This window comes from Arachis hypogaea, chromosome 14 (genome assembly GCF_003086295.3).
Source record: "Arachis hypogaea cultivar Tifrunner chromosome 14, arahy.Tifrunner.gnm2.J5K5, whole genome shotgun sequence".
Lineage (NCBI taxonomy): Eukaryota > Viridiplantae > Streptophyta > Magnoliopsida > Fabales > Fabaceae > Arachis > Arachis hypogaea.
In genome coordinates this window covers 129,778,654-129,791,057 of record NC_092049.1, presented here as the reverse complement: position 1 = coordinate 129,791,057, position 12,404 = coordinate 129,778,654, and positions in this window count along the sequence as shown.

Sequence of the window (12,404 nt, the reverse complement as noted above, 5' to 3'; positions counted from 1 at the left end):
GATAATTTTTTATTAGAATTATTAGTAGCGAGACATGATTATCATATTTTGTTTTGATTTGTGTGTGTATTTTTTTAAATAGTTATCCAAATAATTTTACAAAAATTCAAATTAAATATACAAATTTTTATTAAATAAAAATTATTTATCACTTATAAAAAAATATATTATCTTTTTTTTGTAGTATTTTAAATTATTCAGAGTCTATTTATCGTTCATATATCTTAAAGATTCTTTTATAAATAATATAAAATTAAAATTATATTATGTTAAGTTGTTAACCTAGTAATATTTTGATATTTGTTTTAGTTATATTTAATTAATATTTTAAAAACTTTTTCAATCATTAGTTTTAGTTATATTAAAAATTTATTATTAACTAATAAATTATTACATATGACAAATTTTGAATCTCAATATTTGTTTAAGCCAACAAAAAATATCATCATTTAAATAACCCAAATTAGTTACTTTTCAATCATTATTGTTCGTCTATTTGTTAAATGAAGGTAGAGAAAATCGAGATTTTACGTGAAATCGAAAAAATAAATAAAAAACGTAAAACGTAAAATCTTAACAAGATTTAAATCGTAAAATCGTCAGACTTAGTACAAATTTCGTAAAATCGATAAATTCATTTAAAATCGTAATATCGGAAGATTTTAAGAGTTAAATAGAGATTCTAGCTACTATGGTTAAATCATAGGTTTCTCTTTAAAATTTTCTTTGCCATCAAATACTATTTGTTATGAACTGTGTTTATATCTATCAACTTGTTTAAAAAATTTTAATCATATATATGGAATTGAATTGAATTTCAGTATTTGGAGTAAATTAATAAAATTATAAAATTAAATTTTAGTGTGTAAAATATTTATTAAATAAATTGAAATTTTATAATGGATATAATTTTTATTTTTTATTAATATAATATCATGTTTAAAAATACTTATTTATTAAATTATATAAAATAATTAAAAAGAGTTGTATTTTTCAATTAAATTTTTTTCAACTAAAATTTGCTTAACTCTTTTAAAAAAACAAAAAAATATTTTACATCCTTAAGTAGTGATCGAAATCTACAATTAATAAAAATGTTGACACAAAAATAAAATAAATTATCTATTAACAACTCATAAATATTTTAATTTAAAGTTTAATAAAAGTAAATTTATGCAACATAAGTATTTGTTTGTCAAAATAAGAAACACATAATATTTCTCAAAGTCTACTTCAAAAAGCACATGAATTTTGTGCGACTATTAAGCATGAAACCAACCTAACTTGTTACATAATATCTTCTTAAACACAACTCTTTTGGATATCTAAAGAAAATATCAATAAAAGTAGAATTCTTAACAAACTACTTAATATAGCATCAAAAAGGTTATGATCTTGTATACCCAAGTTATGAATTGCTTCAAATAGCTTAAAAATCTTCTAACGTTGATGCTTAAATTTTATAGTGATAATAACTTGTGCAATTTCTTTCATTATTGCAAAAAATTTTAATGAATTTTCATCACTTACTTTTTGTTTTTTACTCTTGGAAGATGAAGTATCAGTAACATATGAAGTTGCGGATGGAACTTATGTAGTTGGAGTTGTTGCAACATGGCCATTTTTATATTCAAAAGTATTGAAGCTCTTCAAATGAATTTTATTATTCACTTACATCTTATCAATATCATTAAATATTAATATTCAAATGAAGTACCCAGACATTCGGCTGAAAGGGGGTCCGCGAGGGTTGTCTGATCACTGTCCGTTGATTGTGGAAGGTACAAGATTAAAAGGAGGCCCTAGACCGTTCAGAAGCTTGGATGCCTGGTTTACGCACGAGGGGTTTCTGCGTATGGTGAAAACTGAATGGAGAAATTCGGGAGATGCTCAGCTCATGGGGAAACTGAAGGCACTAACAGGCCCCCTGCGACAATGGCACAAGAATACCTTTAAGGAAATGGAGAAGAGTCTGGGGAGGTTTGAGGAGGAGATCACAAGGCTGGACAATTTAGTGAGTAATGGGATATATGATGGTACAACGGAGGCGAGAAGGAAGGCACTGGTGAGCTTCTGTGAAAAATGGTACGTCAGGAAGGAAATCCACTGGAAACAAATGTCTCGATCCCAGCATGCGGCAGACATGGACAAGAACACCAGGTATTTTCATACCATTGCCTCGGCCAGACGAAGATCTAATAGGATAGAGGCTCTGATGATAAATGGACGCCTTGTGCGGAACCAGACAAGGATTAAAGGGGCCATTAGGGGGTTCTATAAGGAGTTGTATCGACAGGAAGCTGCTCCGAGAATTGGTATTAGGGATGGGTTGGTGAAACAGATTAGTGGAGAGGAGGCTATAGCGTTGGAGGGCATGCCGTCAGAGGAGGAAATTAAGGAGGCGGTGTGGGACTGCGGATCGTCCAAGGTCCCAGGAAGTGACGGGTATAATATGAACTTCATCAAGAAATGCTGGGAAGACATTGGTCCGGACTTCACTGCAGCTGTATTAGGCTTTTTCCAAAGTGTTCAGCTACTTACGGATGCGAATGTAACTTGGGTGACACTAGCACCAAAGTTTGAAGGGGCAAAAGAGGTAAAGGACTTTCGACCGATTAGTATGGTGGGCTGTTTGTATAAAGTGATATCGAAGGTGTTGGTGAGAAGGATGAGGTCTGTGATGCCGGGGCTGGTAGGTGAGACTCAGACTGCGTTTGTAAAGGGTAGGAAAATTCATGATGGGGCACTCATAGCCTGTGAGACAGTCCATTGGCTGAAGGCGAGGAAAAAGACAGCGGCTATCATTAAGCTCGATTTCCAAAAAGCTTATGATAGGGTACGATGGAGTTTTGTTGAGGTAGTGTTACAGAAGATGGGATTTGGCCAAAGGTGGAGGGCTTGGGTGAAGGAGTGTGTTACTACGGCTACGATGTCAGTTCTGGTGAATGGGACACCGTCAAAACAATTCAAGATGGAAAGGGGACTAAGACAAGGAGACCCCCTATCTCCACTTCTATTTGTACTCGTGGTTGATGTTTTGCATAGGATGCTGGGGGAAGCTGTCAGGAACGGGCGCATTGCGCCGTTAATGGTAGGGAGAGATCATGTGGAACTGTCACACCTACAGTTTGCTGATGACACAATCTTATTTTGCCCGCCAGAGACGGAAACAATTGTCAACTATAAGAGGCTGCTACGATGTTTTGAGCTGATGTCTGGGCTAAGTATTAATTTTGATAAGTCAAATCTGATACCGGTGAACTGTGAGCAAGGCTGGATTGATCATGCGTGTGGCCTGCTGGGGTGCCAAAAGAAGGAGTTGCCCGTTCGATACCTTGGGGTTTCCTTAGGAGCTAATCCACGGTTGATCAAGACGTGAAAACCAATCATAGATAAGGTGGAACAGAAGCTCAGCTTATGGAAAGCGAAGGTTTTGAATAAAGCAGGTAAGCTTGTCCTCATAAAATTGGTACTTAATAGCTTGCCCATATACTACCTAAGCTTGTATAAGATGCCAAGGGCGGTGGCAGATAAGTTGATTGCTTTACAAAGCAACTTTATGTGGTGTAAAGAGGACGGCAACTATGGCATTCCGTTGGTCAAGTGGGAGTTGGTCCAGGCTCCGAAAAAGGTTGGGGGATTGGGGGTGAGAGATGCAGTGCTTAGAAACACAGCACTATTATTTAAGTGGTGGTGGAGGTTTTCAAAGGAGGAATGTCCGTTGTGGAAAAAGATTGTCTGCTCTTGCAATAAGTTGTCCCCTAATGGCATGCTAGCAACTCAGTCTCTACCGGTCAAAGGGGGGCCTTGGAAGGATATATGCAAGCTAAATATCAAAGAGCAAAGGGTGCGAGATAAACTGGTGAGTGGTCTGGCGATGGAAGTAGGCAATGGTAGGCAAACCCGGTTTTGGGAAGATAATTGGATTCAGGGGGTCCTCTGAAAAGGAATTTTCCACGACTCTTCTCTATTTCAAGCCAACAAGGATCTGTAATTGGGGACTGCGGCTTTTGGGATGGATTAGATTGGATTTGGAATTTTCAGTGGAGGAGGGAGCTGTTCTAATGGGAGCTTGAACTTGTCCATCAATTGCATGAGCAGCTAAGGCCAGTAAAGCTGTCATCTGAGAGAGAGGATAGTGTAGTGTGGATATTTGATAATGCAGGGGTCTTTTCCACGAAATCCTTCATGCAGGTAATCCAAACGGAGACGTTGTCGGAGGAGATCACAAGCTATAGCTTCACAAATGCTTTATGGAAAGGTCTGGTACCCCCAAGGATTGAGCTTTTTGGTTGGTTTGTGCTAGTTGGTAGAATTAATACCAAGGAGAGATTGATTCGATTAGGAGTTGATATTCATAGTGATAATATATGTGTCCTGTGCCACAAAGGGGTAGAAACTGTTGAGCATTTATTTATCAGGTGTGAGGTAACATGGCAAGTGTGGTGCTCTTGGTTGCGTTTCTTTGGGAAAGATTGGGTTATTCCTGGGAACACGAAAGCTCTATTCGGAAGTTGGATTGGCATGCACAACAGAAGACAAGGGCAGAGAGTATGGATGACGGCGTTCTTTGCAGTGATTTGGAACATCTGGTTGAAACGTAATGCTAGAATATTCAATAATAACATCGCCAGTATTGACTTTATTCACACCAAGACAGTGTCAAGCTACAACGAGTGGACTGGAGGTGATTCTTTAGGTGATGAATAGCATATTGGAGGTGCTAGGAGATAGTTTCTCGGTCTGCAGGGGTCATGTTTTTATTGTCTGTTTTATGTTTCGTTTTATGTTTGTGTGTTTTGCTCCACTTTAACGTGTTGAGCTTCCTATGTTTCAAAAAAAAAAAATTTTTTTTTAACAGTCTCACTTTGATGTCTAATTACTATATTTTTTTTTATATATCTCTCCAAAAATATTTAAATGATAAAAAATTTTTTCTTTAACCTGTCTCAATTTAGGATTATACTAAAAATAAAAAAATAATTATAACCTACTGTATATATATTCAGAACATGTACATACAAATGTTAACAAAAAATTAATATTAAATAAAAGTGTCATATATATCTTTATTAAATTTTTTATACTTCTAAAATAATTTTAAATGTCTTAGTAGTTTTATTCCATCCTATTTTATTTTGTATTCTAATTCTTTTACTTGTATTATTTGTTCTATAAGAATCTTTAAACAATTTTGGTACTTTGATTTTATTACTCAAAAAAAAAAATTCATTGATTTCTTGTGCTGCTTTTCTATAAGCTTTTGCTGAAAATGCTTTATCTTTCTTTTGTCTCATATTCTTTTGGTTTTCCGAAAATTTTAAATAACAAACCGTACTTCATATCCATGGTACATCTAAAATATATGCATCAAGTTCATTTTCTCCTTCAACATCAGTATTTTTGAGTATTCATATTGTTATCCGTAAAAAAATTAATATCATAAAATAAACTAATAATTAAAAATATGAATTAAAAATAAACGTCAAACGATACATAAACTTAGGGTCATTACATAAATAAATAATAATTCAAACAATACATAAAACTTAAGTTCAATACAAAAAGTTTTAATAAGAGTCTCTTAAAAAGATATAGAACTCATTCAGTAATATAATTATTTTACATTTGTGCGGTTATAAAATCTCTTAAAATTTCTTCCGTTTGTTCATCTTCACCTTTAATAATTTTAACATTTATAGAATGTTCAGGCATACTATTAATGAAATTATTTTTAATTTGTGCAATAAGTTTTTTGTTTTAATCAAAATTTACTAAGAAATTATCCAGAATGCAATAAACTATAACAATTTTATTTACAGTGTTTGTATCATATTTAGTTATCACTCATTTTTGTTATGATAAAAAATTTATCTTTTATAATTTCAAAAGCTCTTTTAATTATATTGCGGAGTAATAAATATTTTAAATTGAATAATTTTTTTGAATTTTTAAAAGAATATTATGAATATTTTTTAAATAATATCGAGTATTTTGATATAAAATAATAAAATTAGTTCCCAGTATATATTTCAGAATTTACTAAAAATAGAATTGATGCCAATAATGAACTTCCTTTCATTGGTTCTTTCTTCCCACTTGCACAAGGCTACAAGAGTCCAAGTTAAAGTTGGCTTGAATTTGGGGTGTGTGACTTGAGAATGATCCAATTGAATTGCAATTATGATATGATTCACTATTTTCGGAAATGGGGTCACCTTTGACACCAATCTCAACATATCCATCATCCATCGGATGAATCTATCATTCTATTGGATCCTAACGAGCTAGTAATTAAAGAAATATAAATTTAATTTTATTATAGCAGGTTTTGAATTATTAACTTTTTATAATCTTATCAAAAAGTAATTAACTTAATTAGCTGATGACCCTTTTGAAAATTTAAACCATTAATACAAAATATAAAAAATAAAAAATTAATATGTATATATAATATTCAAAAATACTATTTATACATTAAAATTAGTCATCAAAATTAGTAGTCAAATATATATAAATACATATATAGTTTAATTTATTTTTAATATGTATTTTATATATACTAATAACTGATTTGATGTACGCCTAGTATGATAATATAATATTATATCAAAATATTCAATTTACAAGCTCATTTTTGTTACCAATTTGATCAGATCACATTTTAATTAGAATTCTATTTCACGTAAAGACTATTTTCACTATGTGAGCACTAAACAATTTTAAATCTTTAAATTTGTTGAATGAATTCAATCTTCTTACGCTCCTGCGGTCCTACCTCATATAGTTACATACACTTATTACTTATATATGTATATATGGACCACATGCTGGGTTATGTCAACCTCAAGCTTAAGATAGAGTAATTTGTATATAGACATGGTTTGGTTCATGCATTTGTGTGATTGAAAAAGTTTAGCCTTCACTACCAATTACGTGGTTCTCCGCATGCGCCCATTGGAGTGGAGGCAGGGCCAAATTAAAATTCTGAAAATAATAATAATAATAATAATAATAATAATAATAATAATAAACTAAATTAAATTTGTGGAGTGGTCAACTTATTCATTAGTTTAAGCAAATATCGAGAATTCAAATCCTGTTTTGTGTATGGAACAACTCATTAGCCAGCAACAGATTCTTAAACGAAGTTTAAATTCGCAGTGGATTAATCTTTAGCCTGTCAAATTGAAAATAGTGTGGTCAACTAAATAATAATAATAATAATAATAATAATAATAATAATAATATATTAATTTATTTATATGTTTTTCGTTTAAAAGAGCATCTTCTTGCTTTTGCAGCCCTCAAAGGCTCAAAGTACAAGCTGACAAAGAATGATAAAATTGAATGGTGAATATGATTGTGTTAATGTTACATTACATCAACAACATCTGTCGCTTGCATATATGCGGATACTATACATCTATATACAAAGAAATTTAGACAAAAATCTCAAAAATAATAAAAATTAGTCTTGATCAATACGTTTGTTCTAAAAAAGTAATATATATTAATAGATGTTAAAATGAAGTTGACCTTTGATGAATTTAAAACAAAAAAAAAAACCTTAAATACCATTTAAGAATTAAAATTTTTGAGTGAACTAAATCTTTTTAACAGCATAGATTAAATTTTAGATAATATTTTTACCAGTATAAATCAGGAATAGGAAATTTAATTTAAATATGGAAGCAAAGGAAGTGTTGGACTCGCGTATGGGGAGGAGGGGTGCTTCACCTCGTTGTGTGGGATCAAAGGAAGTAGAACTCGGACCCTGTGAGTTGTGTCCCTCAAAATATAAAAAAAAAATTGCCCAGAACAAGAAAAACAGACTGTCCGAATTCCACGTTTCAGATTTTAAATTCCTATCAGCTGCAAATCGGACCATGCGATTTGTGAAGCAAAATTTCATGACCAAAGAACTCGCATGGTCCGACTTGTGTACTCTGAGTTTCCCTCCGATTTGTGTACTCTGAATTTTTTTTAACTTTTTAAACACAAATCGGACCCTCCGATTTGTGTATTCCCACAATTTTAAAAAACACAAAAAATTATCATTTTAAAGTATATCACTCATTTTGCTTCCATATCAAAATTTTTTAGCCTCGGGAATACCGTTCTTAATATAGAGACTAATTTGGAGGATATTATTTTTATTAAGACTAGCTAGTGTACTAATGCACTGCCGGCTAATCAATCCTTTAATTTATAAATATAGATAAATAAAAAGTATTTTAGAAATAAAAATGTGTATATTAAATTAAAATGTTATCTAATTGCTATTATATATAGTAGATTACTGATAAAACCAGTATCGTTTTCATTTGTGCCATTTTTTCATTTGTGCCATTTGGCTTCCAATAATTCTATAGTCCCTATTATGTCACTTGTGTGCATCATAATTTGACTGTATTTGTCTTTGCATCATAAACCATTTCGAAAATTCTTTTGTCAATTTGACAAAGTCGGACAGAAAAGAATATTAGGCTTAATATGCTATATAAACTTATTAATTATTAAATTATCATATGGCATATATTAAGGTATGTTTAGCTTACGGAAACGTCTTTTATTTGTATTTGTATTTTTACTTTTTAATATTTTCTACTTTTATAATTTTGTCCAAAAGAAAAAAATACATTAGCGCTTATTGATCAATTCATCTTTTTTTTTTTGTCAAAAGATATAAATTATTCATTATACTTTATTTGATCTAACCTAATGACTAATTTTTAATCTCATCAGAGTTTAATTATTTTTCAATGGGTAGGAGATTGGTCATGTAACATGTTATACATATACATCACCATTAAATATCAAAATTGGGAGATGATGTTTATTGTTTAGGGTGTCTTTAATTTAGAATAAAATATTTTTTATTTGATTTTATTTTTATTTGAAATGAATTGAATTGGGCTGTGCCTCACTTGCTCTTATTTTACGTTGTACAATCTATTAATTAATGGACTACCTTTTCTTAATTTGGGGCCTTTGAAGCTTTATTTTTTTTGTCCATACCATACTTCCATAGTTAAGGGTATTAAATACAAGGAATTAATGGGCTGGATTTTGTTATTCTATACTTTATATATCTTTTTTCATTAGACCAAAAAAAAAGATACTATTATACTGGATACAGAGACATTTTTAATTGGCACCTCTAATAAAAAAAAAAATGAGACAATTATATAGGAAGGATGAATCTACGAATATATTGATTATTCTATATACAAAGAACTCAAATTCTAGATACTTTTGGTTAGGAGTAAAAAAGTATTGATAAATATAACCCATTATATACCAATTCAATTTATTGTGTTTGTAATTTCAGATTTGATTTTCTTTTTCTGGCAAATCTAGACTAAACCAATCCTATTAAGATTGAGTTGATTAATGATTTTTTGTTTAGGAAAAAAAAGCTTTTATCATTATTGACAGGGAGAATTCAATCATTCTAACTTCAAGTGTGAAATTATCATTATACTCATGCCCTCTACATTATTACATAGGGTTCATATTCATTTGAATCTACTTTTCCTTCAGTGTTTTCATCTCTATCTATCTTCTTCTCAAATATTCTCAACTTGCATGGATCCAAGTGAACACAATGCAAAGAAGTGGTTTTCGATAATTAGCTGTAGTGTAGTATTGATCATAGATAGTCTCATGCATTGATAAAATACAATCAATCATGCCAAAATGGGATTAATTTTACAGGGAATTGTATGAAGAATTTAGAAAAGACTTCTGTAAGTTCTTGGAAGCTTTGATTCTCAAAGACTTCACTAAAACACACAAGCTTGATGAAAAGACTCAGTGCTTAGAAGTATTCTTGATATCTCCCCATCATTTTCACTGCAACAAACCATTGAAAGGTGATCTTTCTTAACATTTTATTTGATGATGCACATAAATACTTTAAATACTTTAATAAAAAATGTATTAGCTAGTGTTCTGCATACTGCATTTGAAGTTGGGTTGCAAATTAAATATACAAAGTACCAACAAGGTAAGTGTAAAATGCCCCCAATTATATAGCAATTTGTTTGACTTTGTAATCCTAGAAAACAAGAGGGATGTATGTGAAGAGGAATTGTTATGATTTTGGTTGGCAATAATGGTGTGCATGAGCACTACAAAATTAAAACTTGGTGGTTATTATGCTTGTAATAGTGTACTTAGACTTGCTACCTATCTTGCTATTATATGCTAAGTGTTTGCAAACTTATTGAGTTATATATATGCACCTTAGCAAAAGCATCTATGAAGTTTTCCTTACATGGATATACATTTTTTCATTTAGGTGATTTAATTTCAAGCTGAGCTTGCTAGGGATATGGGATATGTATGCTACTCCAGGATTTGCGTTAATAATGTTCCCTGAAAATGTTCATGAACCAACCTTGATTAGTTTTACTGCAATTTTCGGATAATTTTGTTGAGTTGATGGTTGGTTGCTCTCCTATATATAATATTGTTTTCTAAACTTATTTAAACTTCTGAAATCTTTCAAAGTTTGAATTCTTAATCTCACTGCAGCCTGCTGGTTTAATTTGGAGCTAGTGGATATAATGGTTGTGTATCAAGTAGGAGATTATTTTATTGCTTTGTCGAAGTGATTACTACAATTGCGAGATTATTTTATTGCTAGTATAAATGTGACTATGACTATGATGACCTCAAATGGACTCTTTTTGTACTGAAACACTGTAACTAGATTTTACTAATAACGTATTATTTTTATCCCTAACATTTCAATCGTTTTATTTATATTCCTAACATTTTAAAATCATATCAATATTATTTTCACACCAATTTTGTAGGGGCAAATGCGGATCGGATTAGATATGGACAAAATCTCAATCCGATCCGCACTAAAATTATCGGATCCAATATCCACAATTTTTAAGCTTTAGATCCGATCGGATTAGATCTCGGATATATTCGCAAAATATATAAATATTTTAAAAAATTTATTTTTATTTAAAAAATATCAACAAAATACTAATTTTTTACTCTTTTAAACATGTTTACTCTTAAAATATTATTAAACATACTTTTCTTAAATAATAAAAATAAAATAATACAACATATATGATAATTATTAGTTGAAATAAAACATAAAAAGAATATTTATTTATTTATTTTTGCGGATTCGCGGATATGCGGATACCCACATGAAATCCGCAATCTGACCTGATGACGTTGCAGATCCGATCCAATGACCTTGTGGATCGGATTGATATCCACAATTTTTGGATTGGATTTGGATAAATTCGATGGATATGCGGATCGGATCCAATCCATGAATACCCCTACAATTTTGTTAAAATTCTTTAATGGAAAATACATGTAGACAAAAATATTCTTTTTTGGGGTACGTTGGGATAGGTCAAAAAAACCTAACCCAACATCCCCAACTAATCCGACCCACCTATCTTTCCTAATTGATGCTGCCTGTTGCGCTAAAACACCACCAATACTTCCTCCTTGTTGCTGGAAATGTCCTTCCTCTTCGCAATGCGCTCCGGCGATGCCATCGACTACGATGATGGAAGATAGTTCGTCCCGTGTCACTTCAAGAATGCCGAAAAGATCTTTGTCACCACCAAAGAGCTCCGACGTGAATCCTTTGCATAGCAGTCTTTGTTAATGCCAAAGACAAAGGCACCATGACATGGATCAAAAGAGGTCGTTGCAAGAATATTTGACCATTGTCCAAATACACAACCCTAAGGGACGCTTCCGCCGCATAGCTCCCCAAACCTAAGTCCAGCAATTCTTGCCGGCCAAATTGAAGAGTCCCTTGCCCCCCATGACCTCCTTCTTCCAATCCTCTGAAGAGGAAGCTCATCGCCAATGCTTTTGTTGAAATCTTAGTCCCACTAGATTCTCTAAACTGTTTCTTTTTCTTGTTCCTGATCTTCTTATTATTCTCCTTGATGATGAATTTTTGCATCCTCTGTCACATGGCGGTGTTCGAAAAACTGTTCTCCCAGAAAGGGATCGGCGGCGCAAGTTCCATCGAGTTCTGCAGATAAAAGCACTTTTAGAGAATGCGATTGGGGAATTAAAAGAAGATGAGAGTTTGTGATTTGGGGTTCGTGATTGGTGCTGCTTCACCAGTGGGGGTGTATATTTTGTATGGTAATGGCATGATGGTAGAATGCGAAAGAGAGGAGAAAGGGGTTTTTTCTGCTAAGTGTTCAGAACTTCGCAGATAGAATAAAGAGTTGAGAGAGGTTTTTTTATTGTTAAAAGTATTTTTAAGAAGATTTTTAATAGAGTTAATGGTAGACTTAACAGTAGGATAACATTGATACGATTTGTCGATTTTAAAACGTTAGAGATACAAATAAGATGATTAAAACGTTAGAGACAAATTTAAGACTTACCCCAAA